Raw genomic sequence first — 19811 nt, 5'->3', positions numbered from 1 at the left:
CCTTAGAAGGTTTCCTTCATATTCCAAGGCTGATGAGAAATTCCCATTCTAAGAATGGGGATCTGTTGAATGTTTTAAATTCAGGCCCTTAATTAAATCTTTTTAGATGACGCTTTCTGTGTTTTGCCGTTAGTCTTTCATTTCTATCCAATATTGTTCCCGGACCAAACAGGGTCGGGCTGCTGTTTCTTGTAGCCCAATAACGAGATGGAGATAAACTGGGGAGGAAGAGAGGTTTTTCTTTTTAAGTATATAAAAACATTTATTCATTACAAAACAAGGAGACTGGCAAACATATATTCCAAAGTGAAAGCAGCTCAACGCAGTTCAGTTAGGCTAATTTAAGAGAAAGGCCTTGCATTTTAAAGATCGTGTATGTATTTTTGTTTTTCAAAAAAGGAGACAGGCAAATATTTTACAAGAGGAACAGAATTAGAATTCTAGGTCACGCTACAAGATACCCTGCACAGGGAGGACAGGAACAGGCAAGATGACTTCTTAGGATCTGCGCCTATGAACTGATGCTCTGAGAATGGGGGTTATTTTCTTGGGTGTCCCGTCTTCTGTCATCTAGGCTAAAAGATCTTCCTCACTTGACTCATCACTTGAGAAGATAACTTTGGGTTTCTTTTTGGAAGCTCGCTGCTGGGTGTTTGGATGCCGATGGGTAGTACGGAGAGGCTCTGGTGTGACAAAGTCATTGTCTGAGGCTGCAGAAGCCAGAGGCTGGTGCCTACAAACAGTGGATGGTTTCTTGGCTGATGGGCCTCTCTGGCTATCTGTTTGGTTAATCTCAAGCTCCTCAATCCCATCCAAATCTCTGGTATGACAGGCCTGAAGCTTTTGCTCAAATTCATGTATTTATAGCCTTGCCCTCAGGCTTGGCCCCATGTTGCAGCTTGCCTACAACTGACAAAAAGGCACTGAAGATGGACTCATCTGACAGTTTATCTCCAAAACAGTCAAAATTGCCAAGCATCTTGCGAAGGCCTTGCTCTATGAGGGGCAGCTGTGACACACAGTAGGCCAGGTCCTGCTGCACCTGCTCAGTTCAGGCTATGTGGAACTGCTGACACAGCTTTTCCACCAGGCTTTGTCTGCTTGTCTTTGGTGATGATGTAGGAGAAGAACTGCTTCATAATGGTGTGAAAAGGCACTTCCTCCACCCCCAGCTCAGGGTCTGACAGGTGGCTGACGATATCTGGAAGGAGATTATAGATTGCATTGCCCTTGTGGGAGAGCTCGTTGAAGAACTTCTTGGCCAGGGCAGCAATCTGAGGCTCAGGGTCGATAAGCAGCACAGCCATCTCACTCACCTGCCCCTTTACCTTCACCATGTCCTTGAGGATCAGGTGAGTCATCACCAGCCCCACTGTTTTCCACACTGGCTGAGCAGGGTCCCGAAAGTGAGCATATAGATGAGGAGTCCAGGGGTCCACCAGACTGGGAAAGCGGACGGCCAGATCCCCAGTGGCAACCATGAGATTAGACTGGACAATGGGAAGTGGAGACTTTTCTAGCATGGTGAACAGAAGATGAGGCTGGGAGTCATAGAAAGTGGCACTGATCATGCAGAACTTGCCAAGGGCAGGTGAAGCAGCTGCAGAGAGGTCTGGGTTGCTATAGAGGCCTGAGTTGTTGCAGACTTTAAGCAAGAGTGGAACAAAGGCAGCCAGCGTCTGTTTGCCATCCAACAGTTCCATCTTGCAGAAGCCACGGATTAGTTCTGCCTCCATGTCATCTGCTGCCCCAACCAGCCCCAGCTCCTCCTCTATGGTGGTCTCAAAACTTGTATTCTTCTCCTTGGGATCTTTGGTCTTATGCTCCTGTTCTTCCCGGAGAACTCAGCGCTGACAGAGCTCTCCACTCACTGCCTGCTCCAAGTGGACCAGCTGCTGCAGAGCCACATCCCCGGCCAGGGACAGCAGGTTCATCAACAGGAAAGTGGGGAGCATTGTGGGAGACTCCTTCGGGTCCTCCTGACTGGTTCTCTTCTCTTCTAGCTTCTCCAGGGCCTGTTTTGCACAGCCCTGCCATATCTGGGCACAGATCACTTTGGGACTCTCTGCCAGTTGGTAAATGAGGGTCACTGCCACCTCTTTGAATGGGATCCAGAGTGGGTCTGGTGGACAAAGCCTTTTGGGACTGTCTCCCGCAGTCACTCAAACAACCTGTGTTCTTGAGGCAACCGGAAGTGGGGGTGACGTTTGCCCAGAGAAGTCTTTCTACTGTCAGAGATGTTGGCAATGGCATGGCACACCTGCTGGGCCAGCCGGGTAATCCTGTGGAAACTTCAGAAGAGAGTTTTATTTTCTGCAACCAGTGACGGGGAGGCCTGGAAATTATTGCCAGACCAACTTAAAATTACAAAGTTTTCCGGAGCTTATATACCTTCCAAACCATATGTCTACGTGTAAGGTGTGCATTCATCTAAAGATACAAATGGTTAACTTCTTTTAATCTATAACCAAGGTGTGAGTCCTGAAGACCTTCCCCTGGAGCCTCAGTAAATTTACTTAATCTAAATGGGTCCAGGTGCTGGGGAGATTACCCTTATCTTGTCTCCTGCTAAATTACAGAGGTTTGGGGAGTTCTTCAGACCTCCAATAAACTTGTTTGTGGAGGCCTAGGGAGTTTCTTCAGACCCCCAGTGAAACTTGTTTAATCCTAAATGGGTCCTGTTAAGAATTCCTTTGTTATTTTGTCATGCTTTGAGTCCCAGGAAAGGCCTAGGTAAAACTCTTGATGGGCTTTTTTTACACTCCAGCCTTCGTATAAGGGCACTGGCTTTTAATATTTAACTTAACCATTCAGTCAGTACTGAAAGAGTTGTTAGTGACACCTGGCCTGCCACAATTATGAGTGTCCAGAATTTTACTAGACATTTGGGGGAAGGGGAATGAGAAGCCTGAGTTAGGAATCTTCTCCATGAGTCTCTCACAATCTAGTTGGAAAAACTAGTAAATTCAATGACATATCAAATGATAAGTAAATGACAACCTGTGGTCCTTACTTCATGCCTTTGCATACACTGCTCTCACTACCTGGATGCCCTTTTCTCACCTGGTCTTTCTAGCAAAGCACTACTCATACCTCAAGACACAAAGCTGAACAGGCACTCTGTGAAGCCTGCCTAGTCCACTTGGTTCCTTCCCAGAAGATCTTGCCAATCATCCCTCTTTTGGACAGATATCGTGCAACACTGTATTTTACTTATTTCACATCTCCCTGAAACACTAGAATGTGAGCGATTTGAAGATAGGAATGGAGTTTCTTTCCTTGCATTCTCAGCACATGGCATTGTGTCTGAAAACAAATAGTCAGCAACCAATAGTAATTGATGAGTGTTTAAAGAAGCACTACATGGAGTGGCACAAATCAGGGTCCTCCAGGGCAACACGATGGGGACTTCACAGAGTGGGTGGAGCTTGTATTGGGCCTTAGAGGATGACTAACATTTGGAGATGCTGATGCTGCCAAAAGTAGAAAGATCAGAAGGAATAAAAGGCCAGAAATATGAGAATGTCTTCCCCAGTGTTTCATGGTGGTCCTAGATTCAAATATCCCACCATGTCACAACTTTGAGAGGAGGAAAATACTTTCACCAGGAAGATAAATGCTGTTCTGAATTACAAACCCAGGTGAGTGCTCATCAAGAACAGAAGACCAGCCAGGTGTGGTGGTGCATGCCTGTAGTCCCAGCTACTCAGGAGGCTGAGGTGGGAGGATCACTAGAGCCCAGGAGCTCTGGGCTGTAGTGCGCTATGTGGATCGGATGTTTGTACTAAGTTTGGCATCAGTATGGTTACCCCTATCCCAGGATCAGGTGACCACTAGATTGCCTAAGGAAGGATGAACCAGCCCAAGTTGGAAACAGAGCAGGTCAAAATTCCCATGCTGATCAGTAGTGGGATTATGCCAATGAACAGCCACTGCACTACAATGTGAGCAACATAGAGAGACCCTCCCTCCGTCCAAAAAAACAAAGAAGGAAACCTGCAATCTGAGCATTTTGGGAGGCTGGGGAAGGAGGATTGCTTGAAGCCAGGAGTCCAAGACCAGCCAGGGCAACATGGCGAGACCCTGTCTCTACAAAAATAAAAATAAATTAAACATAAATAAAAAATTATAAATGAATTTTAAAAAGAAAGAAAAAATAATAGAAGGCTTTGGGGATCAGGGCAGCCCAAAGGGATTCCTGTTGTTTCAAACACAAAATAGGCATGAGAGACTTAATCTGGATCTCAGACCAACACTAGAAGAAAACTTGGACATTCTGAAGCCTTTAAATTCATAAAACTTTGACAGTTTTATGAACATTTGTTGAAACCTTGCCATGTCCAAGAAGGTCACCCAGGATCAGAACTTCCACCCATCTCCTCTTCTCCCCCTATCCTTTTCTGAGGTCTACACCCTCTTTGTAGTAGGTGGTCAACTGGACGTAGGACTAGGTTTATCAAAACTTGCTCTCGGGAAATAAAAACAAGACAAGAAATACAATATACACAAGAATGCATGTTCTTGTACCTCAGTAGCTATCTCTGAATAGCCTGTCTCTAGATTCTGTTTGATGTAAGAGTGGTTGCTTCTAGGAAAAGAACTGAGTGACTAACAATTGTTGGAGAAGGGTGCCTTTCTTAATTTTAGTTTTTATTATTTTTATTGAAGTATGAAGTTCAATCCAGTGCACACAAGTATCAGCTGACGAATTTTCACAAACAGAAGATACCAGTGTAACTAGCACCCAAATCAAGAAATGTTACCATCTGCCTCTATGCCCCCTCCTGCCAATTCCCAGTACCACCTCTTCCCCTGACCAAGAGTAAGCCCTGAGGCCCAGACAGGCTTTACCTAATTTTATACTTTATTTTTTCTTTTTATGAACAGCTTTATTAAAATATTCACATAACAATACAGTTCACCCATTAAAAGTATAAAACTGAGTGGCTTTTAATATATTCACAGATATGTATAACCATCACCAAAGTCAATTTTAAAATATTTTCATCACCTCAAAAAGAAAGCGAATACCTTTTAGGTATAACTCCCACCCCACATCCTCCGTAACCCTAGCCAACTGCCAATCTACTTCCTATGTCTATGAAATTGCCATTTCTCTACATTTCATATAAATGGAATCATGTAATATATTATCTTTTGTGATTGATTTATTTCACTTAACACTTTCAAGGTCCATTTTTGTTGTAGCATGTATCCATATTTCATTTTTTATGGCTAAATAATATTCTATCATATGGATATAGCACATTTTGTTTATCCGTTCATCAGTTGATGATTATTTCAGTGGTTTTTACCTTTTGGCTCTTAGGAATAAAATGCTGCTACAAACATTCATGTACAACTTTTTGTGTGGACAGTTTTGTCTCTTGGGTATGTAACTAGGAGCAGAATTGCTGGGTCATATGGTAACACTGTGGTTAGCATTTTAAGCAACTGCAGTTTTATATTCCCACCAGCAGTGTACAAAGGTTTCAGTTCCTCCTCATCCTCACCAACATTTGTTATTTGGGGATCGTTCATTACAAATACATAAAACAGTGGTTACCAGAGTCAGTCAGGGTGGGAGGGAGGAATGCAGAGATTTAGGACAAGGATATAAAGTAGCAAATATGTAGAATGATTTAATTCTTTACATAAATAGAACCTTACAGTATGTATTCTTTTGTTTCTGACTTCTTTTGCTCAGCATTAGATTCAGGAGATTCATCAACATTGCTGCGTACAGTTGCAGACAGCTTACTATCCTTATTGAATGGTGTTCTACTGTGTGAACATACTACAGTTGATTTTTTCATTCCACTAGTGGTGGGCATTTGGGTCATTTCCAGTTTAGGGCTACTATGAATACTGCTGCCTTGAACAGTCCAGGATACATCATTTTGTGAGCTGCTTATTTTTATTATTTGTGCTACCTGAATTTTGTATTACGTGCATGTATTACTTTTTTTAAATGTCCTAAAAACACCTTTAAGGGCTTTTAAACTAGGATCAGAAATTTAGCTCCGTCCCTACTGACAACTAGGCAGAAAAAAAAAAAATAATAGTAATAGCTAGTATTTACTGAATGCTCACTGAGCCACCTCTTTGGGGAAAAAATCTTTTCATATATGTTTGCATTTAATCCTCCAAATTACTCAAAGCCATAGGTATTCTCATTATGCCCATGTTAGACCTGCAGAAACTGAGACTGAAGGAGGTTAAATAACTTGTGCAAAACCATACAACTATCAAGCAGGGAATCACAGTACAAATACAGGTCTCTGACTATAAAGCCTGTGCATTCACCCTCCAATTACACAGCCTCTGATTACACTCAGCTGGGAGTTCAGGGAGCCTGCTAGACATGGGGAGGAGAAGCTGAAATGAGAGCACCTGAAACTGCCAGCTCAGTCCAGCTCAACAGCTCGGATTGTTCTCCCCACCGCCCCCCTACTTCATGTCCTAATTAATCAAATGCTCTTGAACATGAAAGAGAGTGAGATTGGATTTTTGTTAAGGTGAAAGAAAGGAATCTGTTCCCATCTGGCACCTTCAAAACTCTCCTATTCAAGCCAGCAGGGAGCATTTAGTGCAACCTACATGGCAGTTTAATAATTCCCCAAGAATGCCGGAAGATTAAGCAATGTCACAACCGATCTGGATCCACCAGCACTTGAGAATAATGGAAAGAGCAGGGGTCTAAGGTCTAGGGCAGTGGTCAACAAACTTTCTCTGTAAAGGCCCAGATATTAAATATTTTAGGCTTTGCAGGTCCTATGACCTCTGTGCCAACTACCAACTCTGGCATTGGAACATGAAAGCAGCCATGAGCAAACAGGCATGGCTGTGTAACTAAAACTTCATTTATGGCACAGATATTTGAATTTCATATAATTTTCATGTGCCCAGGCATATATTTCTCTTCTAAAAAAATATTTTTTAACCAGTAAAATATGTAAAAGTTATTCTTAGTTTGAAAGCTGCACAAAAATAGAGGACAAAGTCTAGAGACCTGAATTCAAATCCTCTCTCTACCATTTGTTATTTCTGTGGCTTTCGACATATTACTTACATTCACCAAGCTTCGTTTCTCTCTTGAGAAAATGCGCAGAGCAGGTGCCACGCATTCAGGGCCTCCCTTGTGGCTGGCACTGAGCCACATGCTTTATATGCTTTACCGAATTAAATCCTACAATAACCACAAAAGGCTGAAATTATATGATTGCCTTCTTCAGATAGTTACGATGATTAAGAAGTTATGTCTATAATTGTGCCTGAGCTGGCCTCGATAGTTCATTGAGTTTGATGCTTCCTGTTGTATGCAAAAATTGCCATGTTGGTTCAGTGAGAGCATGCCTGCTTTTTCTAATACCTGTGATGTTTTGAGTACCTATATTTGTATTGCACTTAGAGTGAATAATTATCTAATTATATTATTCTATTTAATTACAATTGCATCAAGCTCCAATATACAATCCAAATTTCACTGAACTGAAAGTTGAGTGCACACTTCAAATAGTCACTCCTTCTATTAGGTTGGTGCAAAAGTAATTGCCATTACTTTCAGTAGCAAAAACAGCAATTACTTTCGCACTAACCTAATATATATGTGCACGGTAGGCAGTTTGGCTCAGGTACACTTATTCAAAACATTGCATTAAGTCAGATAATACATGTTAAATACCTAGCACACAGCCTGGGATGCAGGTGTCGGCCAGTGTTTGTTCCCCACTTCCTTAGTGACAAAGATTAGGCTTAGCTACTTTTTGGGAAAGGTGAGTGCCACCAGAAAGATGAGGCCAAGGCCTTATCAGACACACTGGAACACAGCCTTCCCAAGGAATAAATCCAAAATATTTTGTGTGTGAGTTCTGGCTCTGAAGCCCAGCCTGTTCTTACACTGACCCCCCAGTTTCTGCCTTGATCAGCCACCCACTAGGCTGGGCATTGCTTCCTCTCACTCTGCTATCTAGTGACCCAACCTCGGCCCAACCCTCCAGCTTTCTTCTGGCCATGCGACTGTTCTGCTAGTCTGCTCCGCATATCTGCTCCTACCTTCTGATGCCTCCTCTGAGCTTTGGCTCCATTCCCCACTCAGCACAAACAACTCACTTTGCCCCAGTATGGGGTACAACAGCTCAGACTCTTCTAGAGGTCTAATCCTGGACACCTCGTTTGCTTTATAAGCACAATCTGGAAAGAAGAGTTTCATTGCTCTGAGCCCCTCAGGAAGCAGAAGAGTAGAGTGGTGAAGAGAGAATTCATCCTCTGGAATGACCCTAACTGGTGTTTCAATCCCAGCTCCCCTCCATACTAACACTTGGGTGAGTTACTCACCAGGTCTATGCTTCAGTTTCTTCATCTGTAAAATGGAGGTTGTAAAAATATCATCTACCCCATAGGGTTATGGTGATGATTAAATTAGTTCTTCTATAGAAAGTGCCTGCAGCAGTGGTTAGCATGTGGTAGGCACTTTGTATGTGTTATCTGTTATGTCTGTTTGCTCTTACTAACATCTATATTTCTGAGTCCTAGACCTCCCCAGAGAGTGTGAAGTTCATGGTGTTTCATGGGAACAGATGTAAGCCCACGTGCTGAATCTCTCTCTGAGCTAATAATTAACAAATACATTACACAGTAGCTTACCAGGAAAGCCTATACTGGTCTGAACAAGAAGAAACTTGCTGAACAATTCTAAAGCTCACTTTTCAATATAACAGCAGCCCTTGCTCAACATGTTGCCCATATCTTCAGTATTGTGCAGAGGTCACAGCCATCATATTCTGCCAGCTCTTCCCCTATGGGTTGAGCAACCATATCATGTGTCTTCCCAACCAGGACATTTTTCATTTTTAGCTTCTTGTTTTGACATAATTTCAGGTTTACAGAAAATCTTCAAGAGTAGTACAAATACCCCCATGTACCCTGTAAACATATTCATGAAATGTTAATATTTTCCATATTTGCTTTATCATTTCCTCTATCAGTCTATCTATAATACCTACCTATCTACCTATCCATCCATCTAAAAATGTCCCACGTAATCAGCTAATCTGCTTTAAATGTCACCAATTATCCCAAGAACATCCTTTTTAGCACAAGAAAACCCTGAATCATGTATTGTATTCAGTTACCATGTACGTTTAGTGTTCTTTAACTTAGAACAGTTCCTTGGTCTTTCTTTGTATCTTATGACATCAACATTTTTAAATAGCATAGGTTAGATAATTTGTGGATTTTCTCTCACTTTGGGTTTGTGTGATGTTTCCTTCTGAATAGATTAAGGTTATGTGCTTTTGAGAGTTATACACCAGGAATGATGCTTTGTTCCTCTTAGTATATAATCAGCAGACACAGTATATCAATTTGCCCCATTACTAGTGATGTTATTGTCAGATTTCTCCACTGTAAAGATACTATTTTTCCTTTTGCAACTGACAAGTATTTTAAGAGTACATAACCATCCTGATACTCCTTAAACTTTCACTCACAGCACTTAGCATACAGTGTAGATTCCTGTCTGAATCAATGCTATAAAGGTTTCCAAATGATGATTTTCTAATTTCATTATTTCTTCTATACTTATTAGTAGTCTCTCTACTTTAAGGAATAAATTTCCCTTCCCTCCCATTTTTAAATTTATATCATAGGTTCTTCTTTTATTCTATGGGTTATAATTTGTTGCCATAGTTATTTCTTTTTATGCCTAGATTGCTGACTGGGGTCAGGAAGAGCCCTACAATTTGGTGCGTGTTTCTGTTGACGTGTTTCTCAGCATTTTTTGGCATGTCCTCACTTGCCAGCACAACATGATGTTTCAGGCTTATCTTGTTCTTTTCCCATCCCCAGGCCGGGAATCAGCCATCTCCAATGAGCCAAGTAAACCTGGGCATATTTAAGAGAAAGGGCCACAGGCATAATCATGGCGGTTATAAACTGGAACTGATCTAGAAATGCTGGGTCATATTCCCAATCTACCACTAGATGTCCTTCCACACCTCAATAGTTCTTCACAGGAAGCAGTCCTGGGGCATTTGGAAATGGTGGGATATTTGGAGTTATCACAAAGACTGGGTCAGCAGGGGTTACTTCTGGCATTTAGTAAGCACAGTCCAGGCATGCCAAATTTCCTGCACAGGATCATCTATCCTAAGACAGAATTGCCCCATAAGTAGCAATCCTGTTAATAAATAGTGGCCCGATCCCTGAACTAATCTATCTTGTGTTCTAGTCTCTCAAGGATTGGCTTAGTTCTTTTCACCTTATCCGCCATCAGTTAATTTAATCACCACTGTTTCCATAGTGAGAATCTAATATATTAGATTGATCAAGTGTGTTAATCAAATATATTGGATTAGCTGGCATGCGTTATAGCAAATAAAATAGCCAGTCTTCATTTTAGATCTAGTTTAAACAAAGCCTCTACTTCTTATGTGTCAATTTTTGCAGAAAACATTATTCTAGCAAGTTGGCGAGGAGCCTAGGACTTATGTTAAGACACACCATCTCATCCCCAGCTCTTGCAGTTCTCTGTCTAGTTATTGGCCCTATTCATTGCATCAGCACCAACAACAGGTACCCAGATTTTATAGGGCAAGCATTTTACTAAGCATTTTACACAAACTATCTCATTTAACCTTCACAGTAGCCCTATAAATCAGGCATTCTTATTACAATTTTACAAAGAACCTGGGATTCCGTGTGGTCAGTAGCAAGCCCAAGATAGCACAGCTCTCATGTAGCAGAGCCAACATTCAAAATCCCACAGTCGGGCTCCAGTAGCCATGCTGTGTACTGCCCATGCATGTAAGAACATACCCAACACAATGAAAAATAAGAAATGAAATAGAAAGGGCATGGAAAATATTAAATCATAACTGCAGAGGAAAAAAATCAAATTTAGGCTTTGAGTTACTGCAAAGTTACTGCAACCCATCATATTTTATTTTGTGCTTCCTAGTTAGTGGCTAAAACTAAGGGCAAAACTGACTAAATATAATTTGTTGTAATCTTGAGGGAAATGCACAGCAAGATGTTTCTTGATCAAGAAAACTGATACTATGGAGCTTTATATTCAGTACTTTGATGAAACACCACTAAAATGTCCTCAATAACATCTCTACAAAGAATCAGTGATTCTTACAGACCTCTAAGAGGAGCCAATGTGATGCCTAAGCATAGGCATGTAGGCTACTTGGCAGACAGACTCAGCATAGCAGTCATCATCACATAGTAATTTCCAGCATCCTAGTAGCTTTCTCACTGGCTTTAGTTTTTAATAAATGGGATTTTTGCTAAGATCTTACATTATGCAACAGAGGCAACCACAAAGACCATCCCTAGAAAATGAAATGATCTTGGGCCCCTTCCTCCCTTACCTCCTGCTTCACACTGTATTCTTTGAGAAGCAGATGCTGAAACAGAATCAGGTATACAAAAATCTGGGGAGAAGTCACACCTGTGAAAGCAAAGGGAAGAAGTAAGATTGGGCTGGAGGACCCATCAGAGCCTGACATTAACCTGACAGTCTCTGACAGCTCAGGAATCCTTTAGGATTTCCATGTTGGGTATAAATGACTAGACCCTTCTACTAGAACTTAGTCATTGGTAGAGGTTGTACCAAGAATAGCATGATCCCAGCTAAAAAGCTGAGGCAAACCCTGAGGAATCTAACAGCTGGAGGATGTCAGCAAACCATATGCCTCACAGCTGGACAGCAAGGTCTTTCTTGAAGGGGGATCTGAGCAGCATATCTCTATGCCTGCCTCACTTCCCTATGTACAAGCCTGTACCTGATTGCAGCAGAATGAGATGAGAAACAAATATTTTTTTGTTACAATTTGCCACTTCCATCTCAGCCTGCTACCCCTTAGCTCTCCTCGGGCAAAGGGAAAAAGACATTTGAAGAGCCTGCCTCTTGGATAAGTGAAAATGGAACTCTCCTCTCCTTCCCTTGGATTTCAAAACATCCCAGATCATTTCTGTGAATTCTTTTTATTAGGAAAATAGCATCCTTTAAAAGAGAAGACAAGTTGTCTATGTCTTATATTTAGAGTCAGTTTGAGCCCCATGTTGTGCAATGATGCACATCTTGTGCAATGATAATTACATGCTACCATGCCTCAAGAAATTTCCCCTTAAGTGGAGTGAGGAGGAGAAATAGTGGAGGCTCAATGCCTTGCTTTAAGAAAACATTTGTTTTTGCTGAACCTGATGCTTGTGCTTATGAGCACAGGAGTTTTTCCTGGCCCAGCAATAACCAACAACTCAGGTAGGCCACTTGCCTCATTCAATGAGCTTCTTGGTTTCTGAATACAACAGAGGCAAAAAGAGTAAGTTTTACGAGGACTTGGGTTTCCTTAATTAGACAACAAGCTTTTTATTTGGTTGGGGGGACTAATAGAGAAAGGGCGACACTAGTGGCATTTGTAACTTGTTAAGACTAATTGAAAATCTCAGGACCAAAGCTTTCTGTGAAGAGAGTGCTCTAATGAGAATAAATGTGATGATTATTTACCTAATTGAGCAGTAATGACTGAGGTGCGAGCCACTTCCCCAGAATTAATAAAGAGCCAGGGAGTTGACAGTTTAGACCATTAGGCTCAGCTGGTACTTCATCTTGGTGAAGGGCACAGTGCCAGAATCATATTAATACTGTAAAATGAGCCCAAAATATAGACATATACTTTTGGAGAAATAATTTTAATTGGCTAAGTACCTGACATCAGGTTGGGCCACTCAGTTCTATCATTAAACAAAGTTTCACACAAGTTCTTCAAGACTTGTGCCATTTACAGTGTTCTCAGCATTCAGTGATTAAAAAAGAAAAGTGGAAGAGGGACCCTTATCAATTTCAAAAATAGTTTTTTGTGCAACCAAAAGCAAGCAAGCTATTATTACATACACACACTCGCTTTAAAAACAACACTAAAGACGTTGAGTTGAGCTGGAAGCATTGCATACTCTGAGATACACGGTTGATATTGTTACCCACAGTGTCCCTTCAGGAAAGCCAGAGGTCATCTGTAACACCACAATTAAGGATAAAAGGATCTTATATTATCACAAATTACAATGTCTTCATAAAAATTGTGTTTATATTCAATATCTCCCTTATTCAGTGTGACAAATGTTCATGTATGAGTCATCTCAAGAAAAAGAGTTACTCAGCTTGCTACGTATTCATTATTCCATGGCTCTGCTATGCAGGGGAAAGTGCAAACAGCAACTGAGAGCAAGCAGGAATCTAAGACATGGGACTCAACTTGCCCTTTACACAGGGTGAATCCTACACTAGTGACCTTTGTGTTTTAAGGAAGTTTGCAAATATGTTAATTGGACAACATTTCTTCCTTTATCTAGCAAGCACTGAGTATCTTGCCAGGCACTATGAATAAAAGGTAAAACTATAAACATGAGCAAGGCACAGCCACTGCCAATCAGAAGCTTACATTCTAGCAGAGATCTTAAAATGCAGGGAGCTCTTTTAGAAATCAGATTAGGGATCAAAATTTCCAATCACACTCTTCCTTCCAGCATCTTGATTCTGTAATCATTATTTTAATCTTCATTGAACGAGATGATTAATGTGGTTCCATCTGCTGTATGAAATCACCCATGCTACCGTCAGCCAATCAAGCAACAGCAGTAATAATGTACTACTTCATTTAATGGAAATTTACCAAGCTGTTACTATGTAATATCACAGTTTTAGGGCCTGGAGAGGTAGAGCTGAACTAAAAATAATAATCTCTGTTATCCCATAGTATAGTGGAATAGGAAAGAAATACAAAAAGATAATAATGTGTTCATGTATTATACATACTATAATAGTAGAGTAGGAAGATACACAGAACTGGGAATAACCAAGCCAATCTCAGTACTCAGAAAAGGTGTTATAAAGGAGGTAACCTTGAATTAAACCTTGAGGAAATGGATATTCTTCAGGTAGAGGTGTATAAAGAGCTTCCCACACCAATGGAGCAGCATAAAGAAATGGCATGGCAGAGTGAACAGTTGGGTATTGTCAAGGAAACTCTCTCAACTGCATCTTCTTCACTGCCTCAACTGATTACTCAACGCTCTCCATTCTCTCAGCAAACACCCTAACTAAATTCCCATGACTAGCACGATATTATTAGACTTAACAAACCTGTCAATTTATGCTTTCCCTTTAGAAAGACTTGACTTTTGTTTTAGTGAACTGCAATAGAACGAAGCTCAGGAGATGCAACTATGAAAGATGAAGGAACATTATAAAAATCTCTGCAATGAGATTCTGCCTTAGATTGCTTTGCTGGTATGTCAACTGATTACTCCAATTTAAAGAAACCCAAACTGGAAATTATAAAAGATAAATTAGGGGTGCATTTTATGCAAAAAAGAATAAAATCAAATCAAAGTCTTGGCTCTACATTAAAGAAATGATAAATGCACGTTGGTTTTTATCAAAATGTTTTAGGGTAGATTTGTATGTATGCTTTATTTCTTTAACCAATGTTTTAATCAGTTAAACAGCTGCTATTATTAATGTGCTGGTTGAAAGTGTTTTTCTTAAAGTACGAATTTAAAATAGAATGAGAAAAGATCAGACTCGAGAAGAAGGAAAGTCACAGTAGGACATTTGGAATTTATTCTCTAGACTAGAGGTCTGCAAACTCCAGCCTACAAGCCAAATCCATCCTGCAGCTTATTTTTATAAATAAAGTTTTATTGGAATACAGCCAGGCCCATCCAGTTACAGAATTGTCTATGGTTGCTTCCACTCTACAATGGCAGATTTGAGCGGTTGTTACAGAGACTATATGCAAGTGTGCAGGAGAGTTTAGACCATGCCTACAGGAAAGGTATGAAATACTACCCTCCTTCCTAGACACTTCCCCAAACAAAAACCTTAAGCCAGTGTGGGACCAAACACTGTTGCCCCACAGAGCACTAATAAAGGCAGATAAATGACTGAGAAAACCCTATCCCTTGGGGACAGAGGCCAGAAATGGCAACACCAATACATTGGAAGTCTCCTACTTCTAGGGAAGGGCATGAAACTCTCTCATATGCAACACCCACCACAGATACAAGGCAGGAGTTTGATTTTCATGGGGAGAAGGAATTGGAACACTGAGAATGCCCAACATCTAAGGCCCAGGCATACTGGCCTATGTGGGTCTGTGGCTGAACTGGGACAAAAGAGAAGCCCTAAAACCACCAGTAGCAAGCACTGAGTAACAAGCAGCAGCAGTATTACAGCAAAACAGGTGCAGCTGAAAGCAGAGAGTGGGGCATTAAAACCCTTCAGCACCTCAGCTACTATGCTAATAGAAAATCCAAAGAAAAATTTGAAGCCCATAGGAGGCTGAGGATGACCCTACTATCAACAAAACTCAAGTCTAGCTAGACTCCTAAGTAGATTGATTTAAAGCCCCACTCTAACAACCTTAAAGAAGTGTGCCCATTTCCATGCATAAATACTATGTATCTCAATATTTGATGATACTCTACACAAAATGTTTGCCATTTAATCAAAATGTATGAGACTCAAAAAGAAAATGCAACCCACTGTTAACAGCCAAAGCAATCAACAGAACCAAACAGAGACATGACTCCAATGTTGGAGCTATTAGACAAGGACTTTAAATAAAATAATTACAATGAATAGGAAAAATACATTAAAAATACTTCATGAAAGAGGATATATGGATGGCAAAGAAGCACTTTTAAAAATGTTCAACAGTTTATACACTATTGATGGAAATGTAAATTAGTTGTTCCACTGTTGGAAGCAGTTTGGAGAGTTCTCAAAAAATTTAACTACCATTTGAACTAGCAATCCCATTACTGGGCATATACCCAAACAAAAGCAAACTGTTCTCCCAAAAGGACACATGCACTCATATATTCATCATAGCACTATGTATATTCACAATACCAAAGACATGGAATCAACCTAAATGCCAATCAATGGATTGGCTAAAAAAATGGAATACTATGCAGTCATAGAAAAGAATGAAATCATGTCTTTACAGCAACATAGATGCATCTGGAGGCCATTATCCTAAGTGAATTAATGCAGAAACAGAAAACCAAATGCCACATGTTCTCATTTATAAGTGGGAGTTAAACCTTGGATACACATGGACATAAAGATGGCAACAATAGAGGGGAAAAGGAAGAACTAAAGCAAGGGATGAAAATCTAGCTATTGGGCACTACGCTCAGTACCTGTGTAATGGGATCAATCATACCCCAAATCTCAGCACCACACAATACACCCATGTAATAAGCCTGCACATGTACCCCCTGAATCTAAATTAAAGTTGAAATCATTTCTAAAAAAAGAAAAGAAAAATGAACAAACTGAAAATAAAAAGATGTTCAACATGATTAGTCATTAGAGAAATGCAAAATAAAGCCATGATGAAATATCACTACATATCTAGTAGAACAACTAAAAGAAAACACACTGACAGTCCTGAGTGCTAGCAAGTATGTGGAACCACAGTCTGTCTCATACATTGTTGGTGGGAGTACACAGCGGTGCAGCAACATTGGAAAACTGCTGGGCAGTTTTTTATGAAGCTAAACATATATTTACTTACTCTGTGGCCCAACAATTCCACTTCTGAGTATTTGTCCAAGAGAAATGAAAATTTATATTCACACAAAAACCTGTACATGAATGTTTATATCAGCCTTCTTTGAAATAACTAAAAACTGAAAATAACCCTAATATATTTCAGTGAGTGAATAAACATATTGTGATACATTTATACAATTTAAAACTATTCGGCAATAAGAACGAACAAATGATACACACACCTTAGAAGAATTTCAAAGGCATTATGATGAATTTTTTAAAGATAATTTTTAAAGGTTGCATATTTTGTAATTCCATTTATATAAGATTCTTAAAATCACAAATCTATAATGATAAAGAACACATTAGTGTTTGCTAGGAAATGGGTGGGTAGGGAGTGTGGCTATAAAGGGATAGCACAAGGGAATTTCTCGACAGTTGTAGAACTGTTCTCTATCCCGACTGTGGTGTTAGTGACATGACCTTATATGTATGTGAGATTAAATTTCATTGATATATGAAATGCTTGTAAAAATTGGTGATGTCCAAATAATTCTATAGTTTAGTTAACAGTATTATACCAATGTCAATTTCCTGGTTTTCATCATTATACTGATATTGACCAGGTAGAGTGTACATGGGAAACTTCCGTCTTATTTTTGCAACTTTAATATGGGTCTTAAATGATTTCAAAATAAACACTTTTAAAAATTCTCCCTACTAAATAACCATAATTAATAGGTTAAAGTTTCCAGGGGAAAAAACTGGACAACATAGATGAACAGTTGAGTGATTTCACAGAAAGATAAAAACTATAAGCAAGATTCAAGTAGAAATGTGTGGGGGAAATAAATCACAATAGTAATTCACAGATTTAATTCTAGGAATCGTAGACTTTACACAGCCAGAGGAAGAATTAGGTAATTTGAAGATAGATCAATAAAAATTGCCCAAAGTGAAAATCAATAAGAAAAGGACAAAGAAAGTGGATGAGGAGAACAAAGCATTTAAAAATGATGGGAAAATATCAAATGGTCTAAAATATATGTCATTGAAGTTACCGAAGGAGAAGAGAGAATTGGCAAAAGAAATCTCTGAATGATAGCTAGAATTCTCCAAAAATAATGAAAGCATCAAATCATAGATCCAAAATTCTTAAATAACCTGAAGCAGAATAAATTTTAAAAAGCTAGCTGTAACTTATCCAAAGTACCAAATAAAGGTAAAGAGGAAATTGAAGGAAGCCAGTGGAAAATATATGAACATATTAAATCAGCGAAATTCTTGAATACAAAATTACAGCTAGATAGAACTAGAATAAGTTCTAGTGTTCCATATCACTGTAGGATTACTGTAGTTAACAATAATATATGGTTTCAAATAACTAAAATAACACTGAATGATCCTCACAAAAAAATGATAAATGCTAGAGATGACAGATATGCCCGTTACTCTGATCTGATAACTATATGTACTGAGACATCACAATGTAGCCCCATGAATATGTACACTTATTTTGTCATTTTAAAAATTAGATTAATATAAAGAGGTAAAGACAAGAATTATAGCTGACTTCTTGTCTGAAGCAATTAAAGCCAGAAGATAAAACACATCTTCAAAGCCAGCTGGGGGGACAACTATCACCCAGAATTCTACATCTAGCAAAAATACCTGTTTAAAATGAAGATACAATAAAGACTATTCAAAATTTTTGTAATGGGAGAATTCCTTACCAGCAGACCTGTACTTTAAGAAACATTAAAGAAAGTTCTTCTGACAGAAGGAATGTGAAACCAGACCAGAAATTTTATCTACACAGAGATGTGAAGAACTCTGAAAATAGTAAAAGTAAAGATTAATATTAAAAACCACACTTTTCTTAACTTTAAATGACTCTAAAATGTAATTGACTACTTGAAGAAAAATTGTGGCAGTGAGATTTATAATCCATGTAAAATTTAAATGTCTGATAACAATAGCACAAAGTTTATGAGGAATTTGAATGTCTAAGTCTTCACAATACGTAAGAATTTGTATAATATTATATAAAACATCTAATACTCAGTCTTTACTTACTGCAGGGAAGATCAATTTGGCAGGTCCAGCACTGGAATTACCATTTAGATTAGTTAGGAAACTGCGGAAGTTCAAGAAAGAAATCATCAGTACCTAGAGTATGCCAAGTAATAGTAAGAATACAGAGAGGATTCAAATTTGAGATCTACTTAATAAGGTAAAATAAGGAGGATTTGGTGACTGAGTATTGAGATGTTCTGAATGTGAGGTAGAGGGAAGAGTCTACTATGTATTATGGGTTCCTGGCTTGGGTGTCCCTAGCAGATAGTGGTGCCATCAAGTGAGTCTGAGGAGAGAGGAGGACAGGATCATTAATATGAAAAGTTAATGAGTTTGGATTTTAACTGGGGTTTCAGGCAATGTACATGTAATGTTATTATTGATGTGTTTGGATTGAAATCTACCACTGGTTTCTTGCTTTTATTTGTTCCATCTATATTTGTCTTCCTTTTTTCCTTCTATTTCAGCCTGGATTAATTGAGCTTTTTATGATTTCATTTTGTCTCCACTATTGGCTTATTAATTATCCCTCTTTTTCTATTTCTTTTAATGTTGTCCTAGGCTTTACAATGTACATCCTCTCTACATTCCTACAGTTATTTAACATACATTTCTTCCTTGAACTTCGGCATAGTTTCCTAATTAAATGGTAATTCCAGTATTGGACCTAACAAATTGATCCTCCCTGCAGCAACTAAAGAAATCTATTTATAATACATGTTTGGAGACATAAACATTCAACAACTCTCACAGTATAAAAAAACACAATCTCTTTTAATTGGCATGTGAGACCCAGAAGTCTGGATTCTTCTTGTTTCTGCAGACCCATTTTTGCCACTTCCTAGCTCCTATTTAGGCTTCAGCAACAACAAACAGATGTTTAATATACACAAGCCAAGTAGTTTCTCATCTCCATAACTTTGTTCATGCTGTTATATGTGCCTAGAATCAATATTCTGCATTCCTTTCTCACCTGACCAATCCTCACTGAAAAGCTCAGCTATTGCCTCATTCTTGACTTCTTCCCTGTCCACCTGCTTTTGTGCTCCAACTGGAACCCCATTCATGTTTACAAGAAACCCTCAAAGGACAATAAAGCCTGTTGTGACTCTACTTCAGCTTTTCTGAGTATTAAAATTTCCTAAGATCTTTCACAGGACAA

At 39.4% G+C, this 19811-nt stretch overlaps 1 protein-coding gene and 1 pseudogene across 5 annotated transcripts in view; one reads left to right on the top strand and one right to left on the bottom strand.

The window, feature by feature from the left end:
- Positions 1 to 19811, top strand: part of NPSR1 (neuropeptide S receptor 1) — a 233563-nt gene that overhangs the window by 104713 nt on the left and 109039 nt on the right. The window lies entirely within an intron of this gene.
- On the bottom strand, positions 499 to 19716 carry LOC134739905 (condensin complex subunit 1-like; annotated as a pseudogene).

The sequence above is a fragment of the Pongo pygmaeus genome, chromosome 6 (genome assembly GCF_028885625.2).
Source record: "Pongo pygmaeus isolate AG05252 chromosome 6, NHGRI_mPonPyg2-v2.0_pri, whole genome shotgun sequence".
NCBI classification, from domain to species: domain Eukaryota; kingdom Metazoa; phylum Chordata; class Mammalia; order Primates; family Hominidae; genus Pongo; species Pongo pygmaeus.
This window is presented reverse-complemented; position numbering and strand designations above follow the sequence as displayed.